Raw genomic sequence first — 10,655 nt, forward strand, 5'->3', positions numbered from 1 at the left:
CTCTCTCTCTCGCTCTCTTGCTCTCTCGCTCTCGCTCTCTCGCAAGCGATACTGTGGCATCTCATTTCTTATTAGGCCTGCAGAATGGCCTGCAGCTCTGTCTCCAGGTCACTGGCTCATTTGCACATGACACCAGCCAACGTTTCCTTCATCTTTATTCTTGAATTTGGCATAAAAAAGGCCATGACCAAAATCAAGGCCTTTGGGTTTTAGGAGGGAGGAAAGGAAGTAGGGTGGCTCTATTCTTCCAAGTTCCTAAGGAAATATATCCCACATCCCACCAGACTGTTGAAGTTCCAATGTTACAAAAAGCAATATTTACTGCAGCTGAGCTGGATACACTGTAAGACTACAGAATCACAGGATCCACAGCCACCCTCCAGGGACATCAAATGCAGGCCAAACTCAGGTCACGTTCAAGTGCACCTTGAGCTGAGCAGAGGAAATTGGTCATCAGACAGATTTCTGGTCAATGAGATCAGCTAATTAAGAATTAATTAAGAATTCTTTCAACTTCTTTGATTCTACCCTGGGTTATCAATCTCATCATATAATAATTTATTGGCTTTTAATCAAAATACTACAGATCATCAAAATTGCTGAAGTGAAGACCCAAACTTGAAGCCCCTTTTTTTTTTCTCCACTCTTGATGGCTAATGAGTATTTCTACTTCTTACCAATTGCTGAGACTCGTGAAATACTTTGACAAATATAGTTTTGGGGCTTTCCATTGGGAAAATGTTTCTATGAGCAAAAGGCAGACCTTCCTCTTTTGTCAGGAACAAAAATCCATGCCCCAGAGTATTCTGCTGGCAGTGATGATATTCTCCTGTTGCCTGTGGGCCTGGCTCTATTCCACGCTATATTTTTTTAGACCGGGAAAGTTTTCCTTAACTGGAGAAGTACACTCCTATCACGGATTTCAAGACACTCCTCTGCTTTCACTCTCAGGTATGGTATTGTTTGTGCTGCTGGCTCGGAAGTGACTTTCAAACCCATTGTTCAAGTGTCCCCAGAATGAAGAAGACAAACCATCCCATCAACAGAACAATAATTTCCACTTAGGGGAAAAAATACGTCTTGCCAATTTCAGTTCACATTGTCCCCAACACATCTGCAAAACTCTCTGCCCTGAATAATCTGTGATGCATAAAGTAAAAACCCCTCACATGGAATGACTAATAAAGGCAAAGGCGAAACAGCTAACAATGAAAGCAAACACAAAAATAAAACAGCATGTGTCAAGGGCCTTGTCAATCATAAGAGAATGGTTTTCACATCTAATCAGCAAAGATTAAAGGCTGGATATTTAAGGAATGGAAAAGAGGGTGCCCTTTAACAAACAATTTGTGTAAGGTGAGAAGACAGTGCAATAGGTATGAGAAAAAAAAAGTTTGGAGTCAGACTTGCGTTCAAGTACCATCTCCTCTACTATGAATTAACTGGGCCTGAGGAGGTCACCTAACTAGCTTCTCAGCCTCATTTCCTTTTTTTTTTTTTAAATTAATTTATTCATTTATTTTTGGCTGCACTGGGTCTTTGCTGCTGCACACGGCCTTTCTCTAGTTGCGGCGAGTGGGGGCTACTCTTCGTTGCGTTGTGCGGGCTTCTCATTGCAGTGGTTTCTCTTGTTGCCGAGCACAGGCTCTAGGCGCGCGGGTTTCAGTAGTTGCAGCATGTGGGCTCAGTAGTTGTGGCTCACGGGCTTAGCTGCTCCGCGGCATGTGGGATCTTCCTGGACCAGGGCTTGAACCCGTGTCCCCTGCATTGGCAGGCAGATTCTTTTCTTTTTTTTGTTTATTTATTTTTGGCTGTGTTGGGTCTTCATTTCTGTGCGAGGGCTTTCACTAGTTGCAGCGAGTGGGGGCCACTCTTCATCGCGGTGTGTGGGCCTCTCACTGTCGCGGCCTCTCTTGTTGTGGAGCACAGGCACCAGACGCGCAGGCTCAGTAGTTGTGGCTCACGGGCCCAGTTGCTCCGTGGCATGTGGGATCTTCCCAGACCAGGGCTCGAACCCGTGCCCCCTGCATTGGCAGGCAGATTCTTAACCACTGCGCCACCAGGGAAGTCCCACTACTGATATTTTGAGCTGGGGGATTTTTTGCTGCGGGGTGTCTATCCTGTGCATTGTAGGATGTTGGCAGCACTCCTGGCCTCTACTCACTAGATACCAGTAGCGCCCCCTCTCTGCCCCCAGCTTTGAGGACCAAAAAAGTCTCCAGACATTGCCAAATGTCCCCTGGGGACCTATATTACACCTGACTGAGAATCACTGATTTAAGGGAAAGTAAAGAAAGGTTGGAATTCTTGAGTTTGTGGACACAGATTCTTATGAGCGACATGTACCTACATCAACTCTATTCATAATGCTGCCAGAGGCCAGCAAGACATTGAGCTTCTCCCAGAATTGCCTCCCTGACAAATGTTTTGCTTGGGCTAATTATTAAACATTAGCTTTCATTCTCTGAACAACCTGTCAACAAGCGGATAACATCCAGAAATGGAAGGACATGCATCTTAATCATACCTACGGTGGTTAATGGGTCAGTGAGGCGTTCGGAGTACTCTGATCCCTTACTGACCTTTCCCAAGTTGGGGCCTGTCAGCTCTATGGCTGTGCCAGACAGCAGCGGATGCCAGTTCTGGAAACCCTGGCTGCCCTTCAGGGCCTTTTCATTTTACACTAATAAGCCTGATTTAGGTTTTGCATTACAGAGCAGCAACCAAATGTTATTGCCAGCAAGGGCAAATTGCTGATGTCCACGGTCTTTTCCAGACAAGCAAATGAATGTGATGCTTTCTCCACCTCCTCTCTTCTCAATGAGGAGATGATTCTTGGAGATAATCCACTTGGTTATCTACGGATGCGAACATAATCTGGAGGCAGCAGTCATGCCAGATGGCCAGCTGAAGCTGGGAGCCCTGAGTGGATTTCTGAGCCAAATTTTTCACTCCCTGGAGGAGCAGAGGAGAGGGTGTGCATGGATGGGGAAGGCTAAGTTTTGCATTTCTGAAAGGGAGGGAAGACTGGGAGAGGCTGGCATGAATGGCCACTGTCCTTGCCAAATATGCACAGCATGACTTAGGTGAGCGGTTGAGAAAATCTCCTGAGTGCTGGTGTGGACAGATCCTGGAAACAGGATGCCTAGGGCAACTGTGGAATGCCTTTCCCTGGAGGCTAGGGCTGCCTGGGTGGTTCTGACTCTCCTGCCTGACTCAGCCAGCCCAGACGTTCAGGGTGATCTTTCAAGGTGTGTCCTAACTCAATGACCCTTAGATCTGTGTGGGGTCTGGGGGGCGAGGGCGGGATGGGCGTGACAGGAGACCAGTAAAGTCCAGCTATGGCGGGTTGGTAGCTTCAATGAGCACACAAGGAACTCTGGCGAAACTTAGCTATTTGAACGTGCATCAGAGCTCACTGGAAGAAAAGCCCTAGACTGAGAAGGAAAGAGAAGCAAAGAGGGAGTGGGAGGAAAAGGGAACCAAACGAGTGGGAGAATATTTAGAAAGAAATCAAACAAAAGACAAATGAAAGGCCATCAAGACTTGGACAGTGACATTTAGATTTAACATAATGGAAAGGAAGAAAATGAGGTTTCAGGATGATGAAATATGCCTATTTCATCATATCAATTTTTAAAATACATATTTCTTTTTGATTGCTAATTCATTACTGAAATACATCAGATTGTCAGCTTTTGTCTTGCAAACTACGTCCTGGGGGGAAAAAAATCCTCTTGGCTTTGGTTTTAAGAGTCATGGTTCTGACACTTAGTATATGACTTTGGGCAAGTCTTATTTCCTCTTTGAGCCTCAGTTTTCTGATATTTAAAATTAATATATACAATACCTGACTCCTGAAGTGTTATGAAAGCCAAATGAAAAAAAATGTGTGTACAAACTCATAAACTATATACAAACTGGTAATTATACTTGTTTACAACAAAACTACAGTCTTTTCCAATTCATTCTTCACCCAGCTTTCAAAGCAAAAGTCTGAAAACATACCTGGTTTAAGGAATTCATGTCTAAAATGTTCCTTGGTTCCCCATGGTTTTCCAGGAAATGTTCACACCTCACAGCTTAGCTCACACAGCCTCCCCAGTCTGGCTTCTGTGTACCCTCCTGCCCTCATCTCTCACCGGTCCAAGCCCGAACTCAACAAGGTAGCATCCTAATTTATCTGCGTTGCATTCTCCTAATGCAATTAACACTTGGTTTCCACCACTTGCCCTCAGAGAGTCTCAGTCTAGGGTAGCCTTGCGTGGGTCTTGCTGGCAGGGAGCCTTGGTCCAGGCCTGCAGACTGAAGTACCCACTGGGCCAAGCAGGGAACATCAGCAGTGAGTGAGTCAAGAGACATAGTAAGTTACTACTTGGACTCAGTTAACTATCTTGCTTTGCAGAAACAGGGTGCCAATCTTGTTAGCTCTTCAAGAGAATCGCCTCGAATCCAGATTTTTACATGAAATCTCCTAACTTTTAAAGCTTGACAAGAAATTTTAAAAACTTGAAACCAAGTGCTATTCAAACAGAATATGTCACAGGGCTGCATATGACCATGAGCTACCATTTTCAACCCCTGGCCTTATCTTTCATGTATACTGAAATGACAACAAAACTAAACATACAAAAACAACAGGAAATGTTAATTGCTGCCCTGATGTTTCTTTACTTGATCAAATCATTCTGGTCCTCCAAAATGCTGTATAAGCATCACCTCTTATGGGAAGCCTTTCACTTCCCACTCCTCCATCACTCCATCCCCTCTGCCACCTCCTTGGGCCAACTCTGATTACTGCATAATCCAAGATGGCTGCTGAAGCTCCAGCCATCACATCTGTACCCCAGGCAGGAGGATGGGGGAAGGAGGTGAAGTGCCAAAGGGCCTTCTCCCAGATGAATCAGACCCTCTCAAAGGATTTTCAGAAGCCTTACCCCAAAATTTCACTTTCATCTCATTGTCCAGTCCTAGCTGCAAGGGGTTAGGGAGATGTAGTGTTATTACCAACTAGAATAAAATCAGGATTTTTTTAAAAAAGGAAAAATGATTATTAACTGAGCAATTAGCACTCTCTTCCATACTTACTGACTTGTTTCCCTGCTTCTACTATTGTCGCTACAATTTATTCTCCAAACAACCATTGATCCTAAATTGGATTATAACATCCTCCCCGATTTAAGCAATTTTAAGAGCTTCCACTGTCCTTATGACAAGAACATAAGCTTCAGTAAGGCTCGAAATACCTGTGGGACTGGCATTGCCCACCTCTTCCCTCACTCCAGGTTTCATCCTCTACCCTCTGACTCTCATTCTCTGCTCCACCTGTACTTGCACTATTTCAGTTCCTTGAATGTGCCAGGCTCTTTCCCACCTTGGCACAAGATGTTGTCCCTGCCTTGAACTCTCTGCCTCCAACTGATGGATGCCTCCAAGAATCAACCAAAATGTCACAACCTCAGGGAGGCCATCCTCACCACCTCAGTCAGTGCAGCTCCCCATCCCCATTCTTCTTGGGTCCACATTCTCACTCTTGACCTCCCCGCGGTTCAGGACACCGTGCTGAGGTCTGTGCTCATCTCTGACGGCCAGTCTTCCTGACGAGACACTTCCTGTAGTCAGGACAAGGGAACATGTTGGGCCTGCTCCCTTCTGCATGCCTTCCAGTGCCTGATAGATTAGAGGCACTCGGTAAATATTTATTTGCCTGAATACGAACATAAATCAGTGTGTTTGTTTGGCCCTACTGGACTTACATAGGTAAAAGGTATGTGAGACTCAGCCAGATGTTTACAAGTCACCCTGTCTCCCCAAACCTGTCTCATCACAAGAAGTGATGAATCTAGGATGATCTCAGACCTTGCCCAGGTAGCCACTTAATGCTCAAAGCACGCACCCCCCTTTTCCTTCCTTCTTATACAGAACAGCCTTTCCAAGCTTTCCCAGCTCAGTTGTTCTATGGGTGATGAATGTCAAGTGGCTGCTCCCACATCCCCAATTCAGTGAAATGTATTCATCAGACACCAGGAATTAAGCATTTGCAGGGAGAAGATACCCATTTGTTTACATTTCGGGAACCCAGCTCGAATTGCTTCAACCTAAAACAAAAACTAACCCTCAAAATAAACAAACACAACTTCATGAAACTATTTTCCTTTAAAGCTGTGCCTCATAAAGGAACAGAACAAAACAAAAACTAGGAAGGAATTCTCAAGAAATGTATCATGCAACATTATCTGGGTGCAAGCTGAAGGTGAATGGGGAATACATAAACCAAAGAGCTGGCAGTGTCTACAGCTGGGGCAGGGAGAGGCCTATCAATTATTGATACTTTTCCTTCTATAGACACGTGTGATGCATTCCATACTGGCTCTAACGTATACAGAGGGAAAGAGGAGAGAAGACTTAAGATTCTCTTACTGGCCCAGAGTGCTGACATTTCTTTTTTGCTCCAGTTGCAGGGGGACCTTGAGAGTTTAGGGTGATGCTCTCTGACCAGATGAACTTTGGCAAAGCGCTGGAGGATGGGAAGCCCAGCAGATGTCAACACTAGGATGGTCCAAATGAATGCAAGTTTATGCCTTTCCTTCTCCACGGGAGACCCTGGGAGATAGTATCTCACAGCCTCATACCAGATGCTAATCAGATTATATCCAGATGCTCTATGAACATGTGTCAGCAGTTGAAAAGACCTATTCTAATTGGGACAAAATTACTTTTTCCAATGCTGTAGGTAAAATGCACAAGTAAAAATATAACTCTGGGGTTATTTAAATATACCCTAAGGTGCTTTATTTTTCTTTAGTACAAAGAAAGTCCAGGTTGAGCACATAGTGTATGTGCTTGCAATAAGTCTGTGTGAAGGAAAAGAATGAGGAGAGAAAGGAATTGGGCAGCTTCTCTGGCTCCCTTTGCTTACAGATGATACTTCTCATGGGTTTAAGATTCCGTCCCCTGATTTGAAGGCTATCTAGGTTTTAGTAAATCCTCTTTCTTTCTGGTTGACTGGCGGGCTCCTAATGTTAACAAGCATAACTGAGTTTCATACTGAAGAATAACCCAAAGTATTTTCTTGTGCATTTAGTGCAGAATTTATGTTTTTCAGCAGATGCTTCAACCTCTGTTTGTTGAGTGCCTACCTTATGCACAGGGCAGTGGGGAGACATCAGGGAACAGTGGCGTAGACAGCTGTGACCTTCTAAGGAACTCAGAGTGTGGTAGCAGAGACAGACAAACAGGAAATTACAACACATGTGGAAACACTGTGATAGAGGGAGATTAACATGCTAGGGTTCTCCAGCTTCAGCCTGGTGAGGGGGATGGTCTGAGAAAGTCTCCAGGGTGAAGCCATGGGGTGAAGGAGCCGGGGAAAGTAGAGGTGAGAGAACGGTGTCCTTCAGGTAGAGGAAACATGCCCTGTACTATGTCGGTGGCTGTAAATCACACAAATTCCGATTAGGAGATGAATCACTAAAACTGGGTAAAAGTAGACTGGGCTTGGCCAGAAAGCAGCAAGTTCCATACAATTAGACATATGCAGAGACTGGATTAAAATTTCAGGGAATTATAAAAAGAGATTTCTAGACTAGATAGGAGACTGTACTGGGTCTATGGCCCCAACCCCAGAGCCAACCCAAATACCCAAAGGTAGAGTTCAGGAATGTGGATCTGTTTGAAAGCTCCCTAGTTAGGCTTTAGGCAAATAAATCAAAACCACAGTAAGATACCATTTCACACGCATTAGGTATACGAAGCCGTTAGGATGTGGAGGTAATGGAATCTTCTGTATTGTAGGTAAGAAAAATGATACAGCTGCTGTGGAAAACTGCATGATGCTCCCTGAACAGTTAAACATACACTTACTATATGATCCAGCAATTGTACTTCGAGGTATATACCCAAAGAAAGTGAAAGCAGAGACTCAGACATTTGTACACCCTTGTTCCTAGCAGCATTATTCACAATAGCCAAAAGGTGGCATCAACACACGAATGGATTAACAAAATGTGGTATATACATACAGTGGAATATTATTCAGCCGTAAAAGGGAATGCAGTTCTGACACAAGCCACAACATGAATCAACCCTGAAGACAGTATCCTCAGTGAAATGAACCAGACACAAAAGGACAAATAATATATGATTCCACTTAGATGAAATATCTAGACTGGACAACAGAAATCAGACCAGAGGTTACCAGGGGCCAGGAATGGGGAAGTACTGCTTAATGGTTACAGAGTTTCTGTTTGGGGTCAGGAAAAATGTTTGGAAATAGTAGTGATGGTTGTACAACAGTGTGAATGTACTTTAAGGTCACCGAATTGTGAAATTAAAAATGGTTAAAATGGTAAATTTTATGTCATTTATGTGTTACTGCGATTGAAAAATAAAAAGCTTCCTTGCTGATTTTGAAAAAGGCCGTCCATAGAGCAGTTTTGGAGAACCACTGGACTAGCTTATCACACAGGTCTAGGAGTTTCAGAGGCTAAAAAAGCCAAAGCATTTGCACGGCATTAAACTAGAACAAACTGTAGGGTCTTCCTATGGGATATAGCTAGCTTGTGAGCACAGATGAACTCCAAGCCTTTCTGGGATCTGCCCAAGCCAAAAATGGGCCTCCCTCTGATGAAAACAGTCAATGAAATCCAAGGTCTTTCTCCAGGGAGGGTAGAAGGTTGGGGGTAGTTCACCGTTTTTGCCCACCTCCATGAATCACCCATGGGGAAATTCCATTTCTTTGTGTCAAAGCTACCCAATAGAAGTCAACAAACATCCACCTTCCCTTCAGCAGACACCCCAAATTTCATATGCACACACACACTTTGAGTCTTTGAACTTGCATCAATCTCCAAAAGGTGGGAAAGGAAGAAGGAGGGTATAGATAAGTGTCTTAGCCTGGGTTCCCTAAAAAGCAGACCCTGAGACAAAGGCTTGAGTGCAGGTAGGTTTCTTTGGGAAATGGTCCCAGGGAGCAGGAGTGAAGGATGGAGGGTTAACACAGAAGAAATGAAAAGTCTATATTGAGAATTGTTATTTAGTTGGACACCTATATGGGCAAGAAATAATCCCACAGGACACTTTGAGAAGCCATGTGAAAGAGAAGCCAGAACTGTCCACCTAGGAATTGAAAAAGGGAAATATTTATCCATTGACTCAGTTCCTTAGCATCAAGAACGACCTCATGAGCACTAACTTCTTGCACTATGCACGTTGGGTTGCGTGTGCAAGGAATGAGAGAAGACCCAGGGCAGGAAGCAAGAGGCAAGTGGCCCAGAACAAGGACCCAAGGAGAGGCAGTGGCAGGCTGTGTCTGCATGAAGTTGTCGACGCCTGGGTTGACCTCACTGGCAGAGCAGCAGGTGCAGTAAGAGGCTGGGCCAAGAGGGGTGAAGCGGTGTACAAGGCGGGTCCAGTGTAATACAAAATCACCCTGCAGTTCTAACCAAGTTTACGACTGCTGCATGGATTCACGATTTCTCCAGGGACTTCAAACGGGTTGCCTACTAAGCACCAGATCAGTCCGTAGACTCGTCTACGCTCGGAGGAAGACGGCAAAGATCGACTGGGAAAAGAGGCAATATTGCTCATAACAGAATAGCTTTTGTTTCTTTGATTTATAACTTTGAGCCACTGTAAACCACAGGAAATAAAAAAAACCACATTTTATTCTTTCCATCATTCATCCCAAGTGGGATGCTTTCCCCTAAATTCCCGCTAGTTTCTAAATTTAGAAGCACTCCCTGGCAGAGGCACGGGGGTGGGAGCTGGGGAGTGGCGTGTAACTTTAACTCAGTGGTTCTCAAAGTGGGGTTCCAAGCTAGCAGCAGCAGCACTTGGCAACTTGTCAGCAATTCAGATCCTTAGAACCCCTGGGGCGGGGCCCGGCAATCCGTTTTAATGGTCCTTCCAGGGCATTCTGATGTGCACTCAAGTTTAAGAACTGTTGCCTCGGGCTTCCCTGGTGGCGCAGTGGTTAAGAATCCGCCTGCCAGTGCAGGGGACACGGGTTCAAACCTTGGTCCGGAAGATCCCACATGCCGCAGAGCAACTAAGCCCGTGTACCACAACTACTGAGCCTGCACTCTAGAGCCCGCGAGCCACAACTACTGAGCCCATGTGCCACAACTACTGAAGCCCACGCGCCTAGAGCCCGTGCTCCGCAACAGCAGAAGCCACCGCAATGAGAAACCCAAGCACCGCAACAAAGAGGAGCCCACACTTGCCACAACTAGAGAAAGCCTGCGCGCAGCAACGAGGACCCAACACAGCCAAAAATGAATACATAAAATAAATAAATTTAAAAAAAAAGTGTTACCCTTGTAGCTCTATTACACTAGGAAAGAACTCAGACATATCAACTGCATAAGACAAGGGTTAGGGCCCACAATCTAAAACTTACAAAACTGTCTGCAGTGTACAGCACAGTTTTAGAATTAAAAAAAAAAACAAAACAAACAACTGTTGCCTCAGAACAGCACTTAATGAATCAGTCACATGCTTTAGACCAGGTTTTGAGAATCTCCCTTTAGCGAAAAGGGCATGAAATTATGACTGAGTTTTCACTTGATACCAGCAAACACTGAATATGCTTTTGCATTAGTTTCCTGGGGCCACCGGTGACAAATCACAACAAAGCAAGCAACTGAGAACATCAG

General features: G+C 44.8%; 1 protein-coding gene across 1 annotated transcript in view; it reads right to left on the reverse strand.

The window, feature by feature from the left end:
* PRICKLE2 (prickle planar cell polarity protein 2) overlaps window positions 1-10,655 on the reverse strand; it is a 401,122-nt gene that overhangs the window by 33,883 nt on the left and 356,584 nt on the right. The window lies entirely within an intron of this gene.

This window comes from Balaenoptera physalus (assembly GCF_965194825.1).
Source record: "Balaenoptera physalus genome assembly, chromosome: 11".
Lineage (NCBI taxonomy): Eukaryota > Metazoa > Chordata > Mammalia > Artiodactyla > Balaenopteridae > Balaenoptera > Balaenoptera physalus.